The sequence below is a fragment of the Oxyura jamaicensis genome, chromosome 4 (assembly GCF_011077185.1).
Source record: "Oxyura jamaicensis isolate SHBP4307 breed ruddy duck chromosome 4, BPBGC_Ojam_1.0, whole genome shotgun sequence".
Taxonomy (NCBI): domain Eukaryota; kingdom Metazoa; phylum Chordata; class Aves; order Anseriformes; family Anatidae; genus Oxyura; species Oxyura jamaicensis.
Genome location: NC_048896.1, coordinates 60,783,958 through 60,802,761, shown reverse-complemented (window position 1 = coordinate 60,802,761; position 18,804 = coordinate 60,783,958). Strand labels below are relative to the sequence as shown.

At 41.3% G+C, this 18,804-nt stretch overlaps 1 long non-coding RNA gene across 2 annotated transcripts; it reads right to left on the bottom strand.

The window, feature by feature from the left end:
- Window positions 1-257: 257 nt before the first annotated feature.
- Window positions 258-18,541, bottom strand: LOC118167215. Of its 2 annotated transcripts, XR_004751021.1 has the most exons (5): window positions 18,284-18,541; window positions 5,847-6,529; window positions 4,831-4,942; window positions 1,900-1,994; window positions 258-1,798 (listed from the first exon to the last, which is right to left on the bottom strand). It is a non-coding gene; the product is annotated as an uncharacterized LOC118167215 (long non-coding RNA). The 2 variants fall into 2 exon arrangements; XR_004751020.1 differs by having other exon boundaries at window positions 4,831-6,529.
- Window positions 18,542-18,804: the final 263 nt, after the last annotated feature.

Here is an 18,804-nt window from a genome sequence, read left to right as displayed (position 1 = left end):
CTGAATGACGAATCCTCTCCCTTTTTTGCATCTGGTAGCGTCACCCTCCTGCATGAATACTGCCTTCGGGAGGTGCTTGCAAATCTCAGTAACCGGTTGGAGCCTAAACGCTCCAAGCTTTTCGGGTGAAGCACCTAATGTGTGTTTCAGCTCAGGCTTCACAAAACAGTTTGGCAGGAGGTACTCTTGTCCCGGCCTGGTGCTGGTTAGTTTCAGCATAACCCTCATCTCTAAGAACAGTGCTTCGATTTTTGTTACATGCAGTAATATTTCACTATGCTGACTTTTAAGTGAGCTATCCTAAACTGAATTCCAAACTGAATTCCAGATGACAAATCTTGAAATGTGGATCAATGTATTGTCTGTAAGTACTAATGCTGCTTATGTTACTCACCACGAGCTCTGAGTTTTCTTTAACTGAATGGGAGAATATGTTGTTTTTTCTTAATGCTTTTTTCATTATTCTGTATTTTCTAGCCTTTGAAGCACCAGAAGACAAAGATAGTAAAAATTCATGGCTTAAAATTTTAGTTTCAGCTCCCAAGATAACATTAGGAGTACAAATTCTTAATGTGCTAGAGAAGCTGTGTGGTAGCTGACTCTTAGATGAATTCTTAGTTCTCCACAGTTAAAATTTGAAGACTTGAACTGTCTACTACAAATATAAATAACAAGTACAAGTGAACACCGTTCAACATAACTATTGGCGCTACAGAATGGTACTGTGGGAATTGACTCATGTGACTTACCTGACAGTTACCAAACTCCATTTTCTATTTTCCTTGTCAGAGGGATACACTTCAAGCAGTGAAAAGCAGGAATCACTGCACTGTGATATATTTTAAACACAATGCAATTAAGAGCTATATCTATCAGCTACCCTTATAAAGTGCTGAGATGGTTTAATTAAATTAACTAAAAGAAAAAAAAGGTGGTAGTTGCTGAATGTTACATAGTTGGAAATGTTTGTTTACATATTCTAAACATAACCACCAGACTGAGGGGAGGGAAGGGGGATTAAAAATAAAAGCATTGTTTAAGTATGCAAAATGTTTACTATGTATGTAAATGGGACCTTGATTAGTGACTGATCATGTGCAAATTGACAATACTTCAATTTATTTTTGAATGGCAATATAGATTGTCAAGGTTGTGTATAATTATAATAAATATATAAACCGCTACTTGAACCATAAACGACCACCCGAGACCTAATTTTTATACCTCAGTGTTCTTAAAAGAAGCTTTGCCTTATTTCTAGGATGTATCTAATGTACATTTGTCCAGAAGACCCCAGGTAAGAGCTAACAGGTTTTTGCCTCGCCCTGTCCTGCTTGCTTACGTAGGGCTTCCCTCACGCGTCCCAGTTGCTGCAGCCTCACTGCTGGGCTTCACCACGCAACTCTATAAACACTGCGACTCTTCACCCACTGGAGCCCAAATGTGCTGCTGCTCTGGGAAATTGCACAATGTTGTCATTTTCACATATGCAATTGCATTTGTGCATTTGGATGAGCACAGCTTACCGAATCTCAGGTAATTCCCCTTTCACTGAATAGTTTACTGCAACATCTGAACAAGTTCAAAATGTAACCTTCCTGGGTCTTAAAATGCTTGGGAAAGCCAATGGCTTCAGGCATTGTTGGTTCTCTGAGCAGAAAAGATACTGAAGCGCAGCAAAAGGCAAGCAGTCTGGCACCTGATTACTCCAGGAGTTGTTGCTGCATGTCTCAGCGGTGTAAATGGGAATCCTTCCGTGCTTCCCCAGTGTGCAATGACTGTAGGGTGTTGGCATAACCTATGGAAACATCAAAACAACAGGATTCAGCATTTTGATATCCATCATCCTCGATATATTTTAGTTAAAATCTACATCAGTTTCTTCCACGTTTTACGTACTTCTTGGACCTCAAGAAATAAGCTCTAATAAAATACTTCAATGACATTCATTTTGCCAGCAAGGTTTGAGACTTAGGGGTGAAGAAAGGTCCTTCCTGTAAAAACAAAAAAGACAAGTCAGCATGGGAGAAAACTCTTAACCTGCTTTGTCATCTGAGCACCTCAGACAGCTGAATAGGCTGGTTTGCACTCCAGTATTTTTCAGAAATCAGTTTAAGAATCTAAAAATCCACATTAAGACATCAGATGTTCAAGGGGGATTTATTTGATTTGGTCTATCATGGGAAAAAATAATTTTATTCCCAATTACATAAAGTATGAAATAAATATAATTTTATATCTAAATTTACTAAGTTGCCCAAGACTATGGTAGTTTTCTAATAATTTTCCTATGATTTTATACCACAGGAAAATAGTATTTGCATTTGGTTTTTTCTTGAAAGGAAATACAGATAGCCACAGTCTAATTTTCTGATTTATCACAATAATGCTTTTTCAAGATAAACTACCTGAGTTCATAAAAGAGAAGCTGATTTTTGGGGTAATTTCTTGCTATATCATCTTGGCTATATAACAAGCCATTAGATAACTATTTGTCTTCCTTTACATCAGTATCATGTCAGAAAAAGACCAGCACAACGACCAGTTTGCCAGAAAAAAAGGCACTGAAAAACATCATTTGTCTTAATATGCTGATCTAAATCCTTGGTAAACAACTACTTATGCTCATTTAAACAATCCTTATGCTCAGGTGGCATTTTGTTTTTGTGGCTAATGTCAATAAAACTATTTTAAAAGTCAAAGGGGCAGATGGCAAAGTATCATCTGGAAGAAAAAAAAAAAAAAAAAAAAGGAAAAAATCTTTTACTAGGATTTCATTCAGGCATACTAACTACAATGTAACTGACATTTTGTTGAGCAAACATTAAACTATCACCCTCACTTTATTTCAAGTTGCAAAACTTTCCTGTATTGGTGACCATCACTTAGTGATCACAAGTGCTCTACAATCAAGAGAATCACAGAAAATGCATGCGGAAAGATATTTTGGAGGCCAGCTAGTCCACCTAAGTCCTACAAGACAAAAATAAAACAGGTGTACTTGTCCTAACAAATAAGTATTTTGTTTTTCCTGAAAATGACAGACTTCATAATCTCAGGAGACAATCTATTATAGTTAAAATGTAAATACATTTGAAAATGTAGATACGTACTCTGATGGTTCACGGTGAATGCCAAAAACAAACAAAAAGAAATAACTAAGAGTTCTCAAAGATATTTTCTTGCTAAATGGATTTCATAAGTACTGTAAGGAATGGAGCATTAGCTGTTACCGTCATCACTGAGAATTAGATACACTGACTCCAGCTCTGCTACAACGCTCCAATCCTACTGTTAAGAAGTCTCATTTTTGTCAGGTCTGTGTAGACCAATTTCTGTAAGGAAAACACTCAGTATGCATCTAGAACTCTACTCCTTCCTGTATTTCTCTATTCTTTACTGTTGTACTGTTAAAGAATAGAAATGTTATTTCATTTTCAAAGGTATTCAGTTATGCATAAGGCACGTCATTGCCACTGAGAAGTTCAATGGAACAGGGAAGCCAGGGGAAGGCAGCTATGCTGCAAATCACATAAGGTTGCTTTTGCTCTTCAGCAGTGACATGGAGATCATTCTGTAGCCAATGCACCTACCATGCGCTGATGGCTGCTGAGGTACGCAGTTGTAAAGAAGGCTGTGAACAAATAAATATCATCAGGAGTGGGAAAGTCAAACCAAGATCTGACCTCCAAGTACAGAAGACTAGCATGTCAAGAGGGTGACTGAGGACCCTCAGACTGAGGACTGAACTTGCAGAGGACAGAATAAAAAAGCCCCTTTCACAGTGATTTGAATCCTACTGGAGAACACTGATCCATTGGGTACTACGTTCCAAACAGTGACAAAAATGGTAGAACTTAGAGCCAGGGCATCATCAGCTCTATTAGCAAAACATCCCAGCGATCTAATTGTTTCCATAACAATACAGGCATGACGCCATCCTGGCTCTGATGTTAAGTCAGTGACTAATCTCAGGCTTGGTATCTACAGACGCAGGATTTGACTGCACCACACAAAGTCACATATATGGTAACATCACTAAGACATGCAAAAGATAAGGGAGGAAAAAAGCTGCTGCTGGTGTAAGTGGTGGAATTGCACTGAGTAATGTCACTGCAATACCAAGTGCTAGCATTGTAGCCCAGCATGGTTAGCAAAAAGTGAATATTCACCTGGCTTTGATATTTTATCAAGTATTTTTGATATTTGATTTATATATGCAGCATAGTATTCCTGTAACCCAGGCTGAGGAATGTTGCTGCAGGGCCAGTAACTTGATGGGAGGGTTCAAAGTTGGAATGTCCATAAAAATGTGTTAGTCTCTGAAACAAAGCCTTATGACATACCAAGGTTTTTACTCAAACCGCAGTATATCTAACAGCTAGTATTCCAGAAACAACCATTCTTTGCAAAATGTATTTTTTCTTTCACTTACATTACAAATAACTGCCCTCCACCCACACTCCTCAGCCACGGAAAAAAAACATGTTGTCAGTTTTACAGATGAGTAAACTAAATCACGTGGCTGACAAGTTTGACCTGTTTCTCAAAGATAGGGATTTAAATAAAAAAAAAATACTTATTTGAAATAAATGGATTTTTCACTAGCATAAGAATAGGGTAGAAGAGAAAAGAAAAAAGACTGCTCTATTTTTTTCTGGATCATCATGGCAGCGGCAGGGTCAATTATGAGATGAAGAAGGTTGGAGTTCTCTTTTCTGTTTGAAAGAGACACGGTCCCTAGAGAAGCTGCCATCAGATAGACAAATGAGAATCACAGCCCTCTCCTCTGTGAGCAAAGCATTGAAAATTACACAGCTCTTGAGATACCTGTTCAACTCCCAGTCTCAGCTCCTGCAGTCTGACATCTGCATTCACACGTTCCCTCTGAACATGCTTTAGAGAGAAATGTCATTCTCCTGAGCAGCTGCATGAGAGGAATCTGAAGTGGAAAAAGTTTTTTTTTTTTTTTTAATTTATCTTGGGCTACTGGAAGGAAAAATAGAGACTGTACTGTAACAATGCTACTGCTTGTCAGCCTTAAGCAATAAAGAATCATGGGCATGAACATGCCATGGAAAGTTCTGAAGGAAAACCAGTCTGGTCTCTTAGGGGTAGAACAGAGTATCAGGGAGGAGAGCTACGAGCTCAATAATTAAAACTCAGCAGAGGCTTTTGTTTAAGAAAGGACTTTCAAACGAAAGCCTACATACAAGCTCCACATATATTCCAACTTCAGTCACACTATAGGGATAACCAGGACAGTTTTAAACTGCCTTGTTCAAGCACTGGTTTAGTCATATCAGCACAAAGCTCAACAGAGGCTTACTAATTCTGGCCTAACATCAGGCTCTGCTGAAAACTAGACGTGTTGTTGTACAGGTAGTGGAGCAAACGTGATGTTGTTTGGTCAAAGTATTCCTGAGTCTGAAGTGCACAGAAAAATAAGGAATCTGACAGTGTGTGAATTTTACTGGAAAATAAGTAGGTAAATATGTAGGTAAATACATACATAAACCTGTGAATAAGGCTATATACCATTGAGCTGGAAATGTCACAGAAGAAATGTAATTTTTAAGAATTTTAAACCTCAACCTAGGAATCAATTTAAATCTCTATCGAAGCAATACCACTTCTCAAATTTCAGCAGAATTACAGTTGCTTATGTTTAGATCTGAACGAAGCCCATTGAAGCTTCTGCTCTTACAAAGCAACGTCCTATGCTTACTTCAGAAGAGTTAAATGTTTTAAGCAGGAACTAATACATTCTTAGTCAAGGTGGTGGACAAAAACTGCATGCATTAGTCAATGATTTGTTCTACTGATAAAACTGATGGGTATCTTACTCTCTTTTTTTGCTAAGCTCTCTTAGAGGAAGCAGAGCATGTTACAGCTGGGCAAGCCTCTGCAGTTACGCAAATGTTGCAGGCTGTTTCAGGTCCCAGGAATACAGTGACAGCATTTCAGATCAGAAGACTTCTCAGAAGACTCACTCAGAAGACTTCTATGCTTCATGCAATGGTAGGTAACATTTGATGGTTCAGTGGAAGATCTAAGTGTTGTTCATAGACCAAATAAGTACAGCTAATAATATAATGGTGTATATGACTGGTACCTACATTTCCTTCTCCAATTTAGGTAGTTTTACCACTAAAGACTGTAAACATCAGGGTAAATCTACTCATTCTCTTTTGATAGAAAAATAAAACAAACAATATTCTACAAAGGCAGATTAACTCCTTTTTTTTTTTTTTTTTTTTTTTTTTTCTCTTTTCATGCCCAGGAAGTCTTAAAAGGTGATCTATAATCAATAGGTTGCATTTTTGCTTCCTTGAAAAACTGCTCAGATAGGAATGCTCCCTTTATCATCAAAAGCATTGCTTACTATGTTCCTGTCTTCTTCATGGAGGCGTTGAAGTACAGTTGAAAATCCAGTCGCTTCCTTTCAGCAATCTTTTTGCATCCTATGAAACATGCAAAATCTGCTCTCAGGAAGCTCAGTTCACAGGTAAGCGCAATGATCCAAGTTCTGAAAACATATATAAGGACAGATGGTAATTAGAAAAAGGATTAAAGTATGACATAAGACAGTAGTTACTCTCATGACTGTTGCGTAACTCCATATAGCTTGGAAACATCATTAACAAAGGAATTGCGCCTAAGGGAGCAGTCTGTGTTTGCAAATGGAACTAGCTGTCAACACGGGCAGCTACACCCACTGCTGGCAATTGAGTATTCAACAAGGAAGACCAAAGAAACCTCTAGCAAACATCTAAATAAACTAATATGTTAGGCAGTGTATCTGGAGGGGGGAAACAATGCTGCATCATGCAAGGATAAAAACAACAGACTAACGAATCCTCAGATACGCTCAGTATCTTCAGCCAATAGGTGTATCCATGGACCTGCATCTGCAGCGTACCAAGGCACTCAGTTGTCAAGAGAAAAGAGAAAGAAACACGAGAGGAAAAGGTTTACAGAGCTGAAGACAAACAGCTGAAGTTCCACCTGAAGTTCTAGCTGCAGGCTAGTGTCACCTTTGGACATTGGGATGCTCAAGATCCCAAGACAAAGAAACTGGGAGACCAAAGCCTTTCCAAGAATAAAATGCATTTGTAACAAAATGATGCTGCAGTGTTCCTCCCAGGACATTTTGGCATGCTCAATTAAGCACAGACAAATCTGAGGTGGAATGAGGTGATGACCATATCCTTGTATAAGCCAAAAATTAAAAGGCTGTTTTGTTTGTTTGTTTGTTTTTGTTTGTTTGTTGTTGTTGTTGTTGCTTTTTGTGTGTGGTGTTTTGGTTGCTTTTGTTTTCCAGATTATCTTCTGAGTCATAGGAAAACACTTCAAGTTTTCTGGACAGTTTATAACTTAGAAAACAAAACAAATTTATGGACACTTGTGGTGGTTTTACCATGCTAGGCAGTTGAACACCACAACTGCTCTCTCACTCCCCCTCCTCAGATGAGGAGGGGAAGAAGTAAAGGAAAGAACAACTCACGGGTTGAGATAAAGATAATTTAATTAAAGAGAAATATATATATATATATAATTAAGGAAATATTATTATTAATTAAACAATTCAACTAAAGGGAAAAAAGGGAAAGGGGAAGAGGGAGGGGGAAAGGGAATAACTAAACAAAACAAGTAAAGGCTATGTGGAAGTGCAGAGGAAAAGAAATTACTCTCTACTTCCCACAAATGAGCGATGCTTGACCACGTCCTTGAAGCAGGGCCTCAACGCACGTAGCCGGTGTTCGGGAGGAGGACAGACGTCTTCACAATGAGAGCCCACCCCTCCCCTCTTCTTCCTTTTTCCACCTTTTATTGCTGAGTGTGACATCATATGGTATGGAATATCCCTTTGGTTGGTTTAGGTCAGCTGCCGTGCTGATGTTTCTTTCTCACTTTTTGCCCACCCCCTAGGAGGGTCAGAGAGAGTCCTGGTGCTGTGCCAGCACTTCTCAGCAGCAGACACAACACCGGTGTGATACCACTGCTGTTCTAGCTACAAGTGCAGAGCGCAGCACTGGATGGGCTGCTGCAGGGAAAGTTAACATCCCAGCCAGACCCAGTACAACACTGAAGGCATGGATAATAACCATAACGTTGTACTCTCTGAATCACATATAGAAAACAAAATTTCAATGAGATTTGCTCCAGCATAATGGGGATACAGAGGTTTTGTTCTCACAAATTTTGGCCTGGTGCCTTATAAGATAAATGAAAGTAACAATACTTTCTTATGCTGATCTGTGAGATGTTGTTATTGCAGCTCTTACATTAATGTGTTTAACACAAGAAGCACAATGTGAAGACTGCAGACCACTGTGCACAGCAAACATTCAGCAAGTATGTTCCATAATTAGTGATCACACTGTTGAAATGCCAGACTCAAACAACCACCCATTAATGAAATGTTACTGACAGAAACTTTGCTTTTCACCGCTCGAGTTTTCATCAGACAGACGATTCTCAACAAGAGAAGGGTTTCTCATCTCTGAAAGCAAAGCTCAGTTCTCATATTGAAAGGTTAACTCTGAAAGCATTTGTGTGGGTGGGCAGTGAAACAGAAGAAAATTTGCATTTGATAAAATTTGATATGCTTTGTGGTAACTCATAACTCTCTTCAGTGAAAGAGAGAGGAGCATCCAAGTCTCCATGATCATATACTTTTCCCTGAATAAAATAAATGAATAAAAAATGCACAACAAAAAGCATTGCAGTCCTCAGTTGGATTTGACTCACCTCTAATTTTCTGGTAAATCAGTCCCTTCCTTCCAGCATTCTCATCCAGAGTGGAGGATATGGGAGAACAACTGCCTGTGTGGTGTCACCGAGGCAGCAACTGGAAGGGGCTCTTGTTTCACAGGGCAGTCATGCTAAATATGAAAACAAAATATGCCTTCCAGTGCTATTATACTGCTAAATACACCACTATGGTTCTGTGTCCGTACAACTACAAGCTTCAGATTTTAAGAATAAGTCCTTCTTCTTGAGACTTGTGACTCGGTTCCCAGTGACGAAGTCTCACAGAACGGCGTTTCCTTTATCACGCTGCTAATGCTCGCAGGCAGACTTGTAGGACAGGCCCTGGTGCCTGCATTGCCTCGCTTGCCCTTCTTGGCTTCAGCAGCTCACAGAGCAACGCACTCCTGCACAAGCATGCGGCCCATGAGCTCTCTGCCCATAAGCTCACTGCCTGGCAAGCTCACCGCAATCTCTTGTGCATATGCCTGCGAAGCTAAGGCATAATTCACTCTGACATTCAGAATATAAAGTTTACACTTCAAAGCAGGGCCTGACAGGGATCCTTTCAACACCTTCCTCTGCCACACCTTAATTGTCTTAAGAGAGCAAATGATGCATTATGTGGTTTGTTTCCTTTCCTTCTTCCCTTTACCTGAGAACATGTTATTTCTAGCATTCTTGCATACTAAAGCAGTCGTAAATGAGAGAAGTTATGCAAACTTTAAAAAAATAAATCTGAAGTTAACGAAGAACTCATCAAACTTTGCCATGTGGTCTAAATGAGCTTTCTTCAAAAGCACAGCCACCTGCCCCGATCTTCAAGGTGTGGGGGAAGGTGTCACTGAGTCATCCTCCAAACTGCTTGGGCCTTCTTGGGTGAGAAAATAATAGGTAGGAAAATACGGTTAATGGACAATAGACATCACCAAAATGCAAAGGGTTAGCTTGACCATCTCTGTATTACACCAGAATAATGAAGCTTTTTAGAGTAATCTTCATCTATAGCACCACTAACTAAACACAGGAGTACCAGAAAGGAACAGTTTCAACAGAGAACAACTCACCAATGCAGAGTGCAATGTTTCTGTGAACAAACGGATCTTTTGCAGTTTCTAATCATTTTACTGACGTGTCTTTCTTAGTCTGAGAAGAAAGAGCATGAAAGAAAATTGACCTGTACAGATTTATGTAAACATGGACAAGTTTTAGGCTAACCCTAGTCACAACCCAGACTGAAAAGAACTACAAATTGCAGGCAGTGTATTTGTTTCAGTGTGGAAATATCTGTCCATTGTTACTAAAACTGAGCATCTATTTTGGCTCCAGACTTAAAGCAGAGAAAAACAAAGAACAAAGACTGGCACTTCTCTGAGGCAATAAAATGGAGGGGGGGAAAAAATCAGAGGTTACTATCTAAATGACTCCACCTCTCTGTTTTTTTTTTTGTTTGTTTGTTTTTTCAAATACAGAGATTATTGAAGCAGTTATCTAAGCTGCTGAAACTTGGGGAAGCCTCAGAAAACTACTAAAAATAATATTGCAATGCTATTTTTTAAGAGTTAATGGGATGACCTGAGATAATGAATGGATTCATACTGTATCAGCGCAGACCAAAGTAGAAGATGTGAAAGAGACAAAGGGTACTGGCACGACAAACTGCAGACACACGGTGTCACACAAACGGCACCAGACGCACCAGGCATGCTTGGGCAGAAGTTTCAAAATACAAACCAAGCACAACACCATATCCTTACACTTCTGAAAGGCAGAGGACCCAGCACCACCTGGCATTTTTGTTAAAACACAATGGTAGTAAGTTCTGTTTTAGCAGAAAAGAAACACAGAACAAAATGGCTTGGAGCCAAAATGAGGGATGCTCGCTCCAGCACAAATGCAAACATTTAAAGTGGGGGTAATTAACTACTGAGACAACCTAGCTAAAGGCAAGGCAGAGTCATTGTCACTTGACGTGTTTGGCATGGAAACGGGATCCCTGGAGATGGAACTGCAGAACTGTGTGCCTCTCAGTCAAACACACCACTGGTACTCTTCCTTCTGTTCTGTGTAGAAAACAATGCAGTTTGAGTACTTCTGCTCATGGCAGCTGCAGCAGAGTAGCAGGGATAGGTTTCTCTCTTAAACAAATTGGCTTGAACATATTTTACAGTACCATATGTCTGGCAAAAGGCTGGTATAAACTTTGAATCCCAAAGGACAAATATTATGTAATCATTTATCCAGAAACCCTAACAAAATTAATTTTGTTGTCAAGTCTGCAAAGCATGATGATGACCACATCAATCAGAAGTGCCATTGGTAAAACAAGGTCACACAATAAGGTTGGGGGGAACTCAAAATGGGATTCAAATATGCCACTGGGGTAAGGGCAAAAAGTCCCCAGGAGGCAGAACTGGATTTAGATACAGTTAGTGTTCTGTGACCAGGAGAAATATTACAGAGTATAGTGTCAGCGTGAGAAAATTCAGCAGAGGAAAGGAAAGTACAGATGAATCAAAGCCCCTGCCATTCATAAACAGAGCCTGAGAGCGCTCAGAAGACAAACCTTTGGAGATGCAGCCTGCACACAGCTGAGTCTCTCTGGGTACCAGTCTCTCGGGCCACATCTTTTAGAGCACCCGCGACCACGTGGAAGATGCCATTTGGCCATCAGGTGCCATCAGGTGATGCTGGAGAAGCAAGCAGGTGAGCTCACACCAAAGGCTGTGGGATGGATACTTCTCATATCTGGGCCCACGCCAGGTGATTTGTACCTAGGCCACCACTGCCCTGACAGGGAGATGAGAGGCGGAGAGCATTTACGCACAGGATGCAGGCTGTGACACACCACTTAGCCAAGGACCTGGGAGATGTCTGGGAGCTTTTCAATTTTCTAGCATACACACATCCAGCAGGCAGAGAAGAGATACAGAAGCTGGAGTATGCCTGGGCAAGAACAAGTAGGTTTAAGATGACAATGTATGTATATACACATAAATAGAGAAGAATATTTAAACCTTTCAGAACATTGAGTTCTGAAAGAACTTTTCCAACAACTGCAAGATCTTGCATTTTTAAGACAAAGCACGGACAGTTTCTGAAATATGCCAGAATGGCCTGCAACAGCAAATTGTGTGATACTGGAGCCTCATTGCAGCCCAATGCATAAACACAGTTAATAAAAACCAATGAATAGGAGGAGTTGTTTTCATTTAACAATTTCTATGGTGCTCAAATTACAAAGACACATGCAAAGCAGCCTTAAAATTAATTTGCTTGGCTAAAGAAATCAGGTCTTGGCAGCAGCATCGCAAGGGTGGTGACAGCAAGGGGCAAGGGGAAGGAATATATCTGTGAAGCTGTTGGCTCCCTCATTCAAACTTCACCTCTTGGAGCAAGAAGCCTTTGAAACATCACTATTTATTTTTTTTGAAATTCTCCAACTACCCTTCACTTTTGCTTCCTGTCACAAAATTGACCCATTGCGTTTAAGGTGCAGTGGAATATGATTTGCTGGAGCTATGTTCTGTAGAAAACAATGAGCTAAATTCAACTTGGAAATAACACTTGAAAGAGAAAAGTGTAAAACAAGTGGTTGTTTGTGTGTGTTTTTGTTTGTTTTAGTCCTGGCTGGAAAATACAAGCCGCAGTGGACGGATCATTTACATGCTTACAGTTCATCATTTACCCAGGGTATACAAGGAATGCTGTTGAACAGAGAGCCGACTATTATTAGGTACCACACTAGCAGATGCATCTGACAACCTTTCCCTGCATCTGTCCAAAGTAGCATAAGAAACAAACATGTACGTGTCTCAAATTTGTGAAATTATCAGTGCCATGGAGCTTGCTGCCAAGATGCCAGCAAAGCTGCAGAACAGCTAAGGATGACAGATTGTCACTTGTCAGCTGCCACTTTATGCCCTGTGGTCAAGCACTCTGAGAGTGCTCCCAGTGTTGGTGCATAAACACATTTATTTTGCAAACACATATTGTGACCTGTATGAACCCCACGACTGTATCCGTATATCCTTTAACACTGCTTTACAAATCTACTGACTGCTTCCAGTCTCAGAAGTAACTCTTTCCTATTTAAATGGCTTGTTAAAATTAAGAGCTACAATCAAAAATCAGCGCCCTTTTTTAAAAAATAAAAAAAAAATCAAGAAAATTGCAATGGAAAAGGTATGCTAAAATACAAAGTTTGTTCTTGTTCTGATCCAGCAAAATCTTGTGTATTCTTCATGTCAGAAATAAATAGGAAAACAGGCTCAATTTGATCATCCTCACTTCTGTCTATGAAATTCACCACAGCAAAGGTCTAATTGCTAGCTGCTCACAGCCTCCACCAGCAGACAGAAATACAACTGCACAACGCACACACTATTGGTTATGGACGAGTACTGGAACCAGCAGCCAGCCCAACATAAAAAGCAACCTTGGATCATGCTGTTTGCATGACATACAAAGCCTTTTGCATATACCTGATTACACATCAGTGGAAAACAAAGCATGCCTGAACCACAGAGCCCTTCGTCTTCTTTTTCCTGTCTTTTTTTTCATGACAAGGTGATGGCACAAACTAACCTGTCTAGAGACTGCACGTAAGAGCAAGGCGAAGACTACTGAGAATACTGTTCTCCCGTCAGCCTACAGAACACTAGCCACATGGACACTTGTGTAACCTACTGACACTGCACCTCTGCCATTTAGCTCAAGGACAAAGTTGATTTGCATCATTTGTGATTCACCCAGATGAATTTCAATAGCAAAGGCAATTATCCGTGCTCATAAAATTAGCCCGTGTAGCCAAAAGACCTCAGGTTGAAAATACCCATTTTCCCTGCCTGGTGCCGTATGCAGGGGACAGTGCCCCAAGCCCTACGCAGTGCTCCCATCAGGGCTAAACCATCACCAGGGCTGCAGCTGTAGGAGTGCTCAGGACAGTTCTTGTTTGCCTTCCACCCAAAATCTCTTGTTGCTCCCTTATCCTCCAGGGGAAGGCTGGGAGAGCTCCAGTGGCTTTGGAAGGTTACAGGGACACATGCATGAAGCTGAATGCCTAGAAGGGAGAAATACTTCCCCTCTTTCTCCCAGTTTCTGTGTTCTGAGTACTCTGGTTTGATCATCCTTCTAGCTCAGTTCCTCTTCTCACTCTTGTTGCTGAACAGAGCTCTCCCCTGACAGAGGGCCCTCGAACTCTTCCCTTTCTGTTCATGCAGTAATGCTGAAAGAAGGCCTGCATGTCCTATTTAAAGGGAGTTCTATTACTGTGCTAACACTATTTAAAGTGACCTTATGTTAGCATTCTTTTCAACACTTGAGGATGGAGAAGATTAGATACACATTTGTTCCCTGATAAAAAGAGTTAGCGAGGGATTTATTATATCACTAGCTCTTCCTGCAAGCTCAGCTTACAGCAGATGCTGACCCCTGTGTTCCAAAATTCAACTCGGCAGCAGAACAGCGATTCAAGGTCCTTTTTAGTCAGACCAAGCAAAGTATCATTTCACTGGCTCGGTGCCGGCCCAACAATTACTGGCGGAGCAGTTACCCACCCGCTGGAAGTCCAAAGACTCTCTGGCTCCCCTTTTAATGGGGACTACACGACATGAAAGAGAAAGAAGCCAAACCAAACAATGACATCTACCTCCCGATCTTATGCAAGAAACATGATCGTCTTCAGAAGACTTCCTACTTACAACCTCCTAGCTACCACACAACCCCAGCTACGCACTGTGCAGCAGAACTTCAGAGAAACCAGAGCCTGTGCCCTACAGCACGTACACTTTCCCAGCCACAGTGGCTAACATTACAAGTTATTACCTCTACCTACAAATTTTGTCTTCTGTATAGTCATGCAGCGTATCTCGAACGCTGTTCATTAGCTATGTAGTTTGCCCCGACATCAGTGTGTATCGGTCTTATTTTGGACACATGGATTCACTCTCAGAACTTTTCTCATCACTGTTCAAATTCAAAATCTAGCAATGAAATTAAACTGGAAGTCTTATTTTTGCTAATCTTCCAGCCTAATTACTCAAACCACTGATGACAGCTAATATTGCACAGCTCCACAAACCAGACCTATTTAATCAGTCACACAGCTTCCTTTTTTACATTTAAGGATTCTCAACAATTGACACAGGCACTTATCTGTAATTATCAGGGACCCATTTTACATCCATTAAGGACTGGATGACTCCCTGCAACTTCCAGAGCAGCCTCCTTCTCTGAACTGGGAAGTGCAGCTTGATTATAAGCCACCTCCATATTTTATTCCAGCAAGGAAAGCTGGCAGGCAGTGGGGGAACTGTTAAGGTTTACAGTCAACAAGCAGACAAACACTGGCGAAGGTGAAGTGCCAAACCAGTGCATCTGCTTGTAGCTCAGATGCTGGCCTGCCCTAGCCAGAGTAAATCTCTGGGAGTGCTCATTGCCCTGGTACAGAAGCACTCAATGAAGTCATTCAAGGGGTGGAGTCATTCAGAGGGCGGGCTAATCCACAACAACAACTTTTTTTTTTTTCTTTTCTTTTTCTTTTTTTCTTTTTTTCCCAGCCAAAACCAATTCCTAGATCTGCTTCACTGGGCAGCCACATGCACAGTCCTGCCACTGAACTGATGAAGAAAGAGGCTGGAAACAAATTGTCATGTCTGCTTCAGCCAGCTTAAGCAGTGCTGCATCTGAGTGTCAGCAAATGAACTACCATTTGGAAAATAAGAAATAGAGGAGCAAAGAGCTTCTCCAAAACCGGGGAAAACTTATTCCGTGCAAGGCACCTGCACCAGATCACAACACTGCTTAAGTCTGAATATTGTTTGAAGGCATATTTTCCCAAATATGAATTTAATTTTAATACAGTAGCTAGGAATAGAAGAAGGAATAGAAAAAATGAGAATGTAAACCAACTGCTCAGGTAATAGGGCTTGAAGATGCTTCCTCACATTTTAAGTTCACCTTAAAGAAAGAAAATTCATCAGTCATATCTGCAACAGGTAAAAGCAGCTAGTCCATAAAGTCAAAATTTATTGTAAGAAGCTTATTCTGTTTTATGTTAGACATTGAAGTGCTGTTAACCAGATCTAATTGCTACTTTGACATAATAAACAAAAGCTAAATGAAGGAGCCAAAGGACACAGGGAATATGAGAATCTTTCTCTCTGCATAGCTAGAGGATTTTATTTTATACCCTACGTAAAGCACAACACAGCAAGAGCACTCAGTAGTTTTAAATTTCCATGTGAAAACAGCACTTACCAGCCAACTCTCCAGCACAACCAAAGGGAAAGAGCACAGGGCTCTTCCCCCAGCTTAGCCTCATCTCACCCCTTTCTCACAGAGGGTGCAGTTCTACAGCAACATCTGCACATCCCAGACAGCTGTGGCTGTCCCACCTTCCCTCTTGCTTCCATTTTGCACTCCTGCCCCCTCTAAGGCACTGGCATTACTGCTTGCACAAGCACACTGAACAAATTCACCAAAACCTAACCCTGCTGAAAGAGAACCAATTTTTTGCTGCTTCAGCTTCTTGGAACAGCTTGACAGCCAGCTAAAAAAACATCACAGGCAGCAAAAGAGAGAAGATGGAAGACAATGGCAGCCCTGAATAAACTCAAGCCAAGCTAACACAAACCAGCAGTCTTAGAAAGGATGAGTTTGTTACTAAGATGTAGGCTTGGAAGTCTGCCAACAGCTGTGACACTCGGGGCTCTGCCCAATAATGCATTCTTGCCTCAGGTTAAAGAAAGATTTATGTCAAGAAAGAGGAGCTTGCTAAGCACAGGTGATGGAATGAGATTCACTGACCGTTCAGACCGTTCTGAAGTTATTTTGGCAGAAATGCAGTTGGAAGTAGTATTTTTGGAAAATAAGCCAATGTAGCTAGGAATTAAACCCACAAATGGATTAACCCAGCTGCTCTGTCTTTGCCTCTCAGTTCTGCCTGTACTCAACACTCTTCACTTTCTTCCCTCATCTCTTCTTCTTGTGGTAGAAGACAACTCAAACAAAAGCTGTGATATATTCTTGTAAGAATTAGAACAAGCAAGCAAGCAAACAAACAAACAAAAAAACACCACAGTAAGGTTGGCGTAATTCCTATCAGAGGAACAGATTAAGAGAAGCAGGATTTACAATACCTTTGAAAAATGTTAAAAGAACAAGAGGAATTTGGTTGTAAAAGTGTGGCTTGAAGCTGCAGGCAGCACTGAGAGATTAGAAATAAGCTGAGAACAAAGATGCTGACAGAACAGTTATGGAATCAGTGAGCAGTCCCAGATCTACCTTAAACACTTTCATCCTAAGTAAAAGAAACCAAAATATGAAGAGAAATCTGACAGCAAGTAAAACAACTGAATTATGAAACAAGACTGCTCTCCCTTCTGTGCCATTCCCTTTCTCAGTGAATGTTTCCAAAAATGCTGACTGCCCATCCGTAGCGTAGATTCTACAGCATTAAAGGTAATTTAAAATCTCTCTGGCTCTACTCTCAAAACCATGTGACCCCAACAATTTTATAACAAAGCTTTAACCCAGTACGAATGTTAAGTTTGATTATGTAAATGAAGATGTGTAATGATCAGAGAGCAACATTTTGTCACACTAAGTGTGCGAAAAAGAAACAAACGTATTGTTATTCCAGTTACGTATCTCATAAATCAAAGGCTAGAAAAACAATAAGGTCTTTGGAAGAAAGAAGCTACAAGCAATTAAAGGAAAGGGGTATGTCTCTTAATGGCCATCATAACGAGGTGACAAAACCTGCTGTTTTAAGGGAAGCAGTCACTTATTAAAGAATTACGATCAGTACAAATAAGAGAATGCTGACCTGGTCCCTTGGTAGAAAAGATTGTCTCAGAGAGTTCTCTCCGATAAACGTTTCACTACACAAGATCATTACACATCCAAGTACCCAGCTTCCACTCCCAGACCATGAGAGAAGCACATTTCACTGACTTCTGCTAGGAGCAAAGCAAGAAGCCCTCCTCTCGCCGGCTTGGAAGTTTACTTCTGTGCAGTCCCTTCTTCTCTGCCTGATGCGTTGACAGCTCCCCCTCCTGTTCTGATCTACTTCAACTATCTTTCAGAGTATATGCATACTTCCCATCAGTCAGAAACTGCTGTATCTGCTGAGAAAGGCCAAGCTAAATGATAAACCTTTATATATGCAGGTCAAAATGTGATATACAGATCTGTAAGAGAAATACAACCTGCTGATACACAGTGGTGTTTCAATATAAAAATATATCCTCTTTGCCTTTATTAATGTTCATATTTAAGTTTGCCTTCAATAAAATCTATATTCTATATGATGCAGGATAGAAACCACCCAAGGAGCAGATTTTAGTCAGAGAGAATCACCACTGTCAGCTCAGTGCTGCATGGTGCCCTTGGTTATATAACTAGTTACCATCTTGCACCGTGTTTATGTTGAAGCTATGCCACCGTCCCAGTAGGTTAGCTTGGCATTACAGCCCCCAAATCAGATCGTCCACGAGTATTTCTGAAGAGAAAACAAAACGCAGACCTTTTAACTGCTCAGCATGTGCTCCGACAGCTTGCTGCGTGCAGCAGTACTACCAGCACGCCTGGCAGCCTGCAGAACCTCAGCGGCCCGAGGTTTTTCAGCTATTTTGAGCACTGGGACAGGCTGCCCAGGCTGCTCCAACTGATGGAGTTCGAGCAGCGTTAGGACACCGCTCTCAGCCATGGGGTCTGATTTTAGGGCGGTCCTGTGTGGAGCCAGGAGTTGGACTCCGATCCTTGTGGATCCCTCCAAACTGCGGATATTTTCGTGGTTCTGGGAGAGAACAGAGCAGGGCAGCTCGGTGTGCGGGGCAAGCACGAGCCGACGGCTCCCCGCAGGGCCGCTCAAAGCCCCTCCGGCATCCTCTCTCCGCCCCTTCCCTCAGGGCGCTCCTGAGGTAACCCCACCAACGGCCGCCCCCACCAGGGCGACGCGCGCCCCCATCGCCTCCTAACGGCTGCCTGCGGATGCTCCACGCTCCGCGCATGCGGGCGGGCGGCGTGACGTCACTGCGCCGAGCG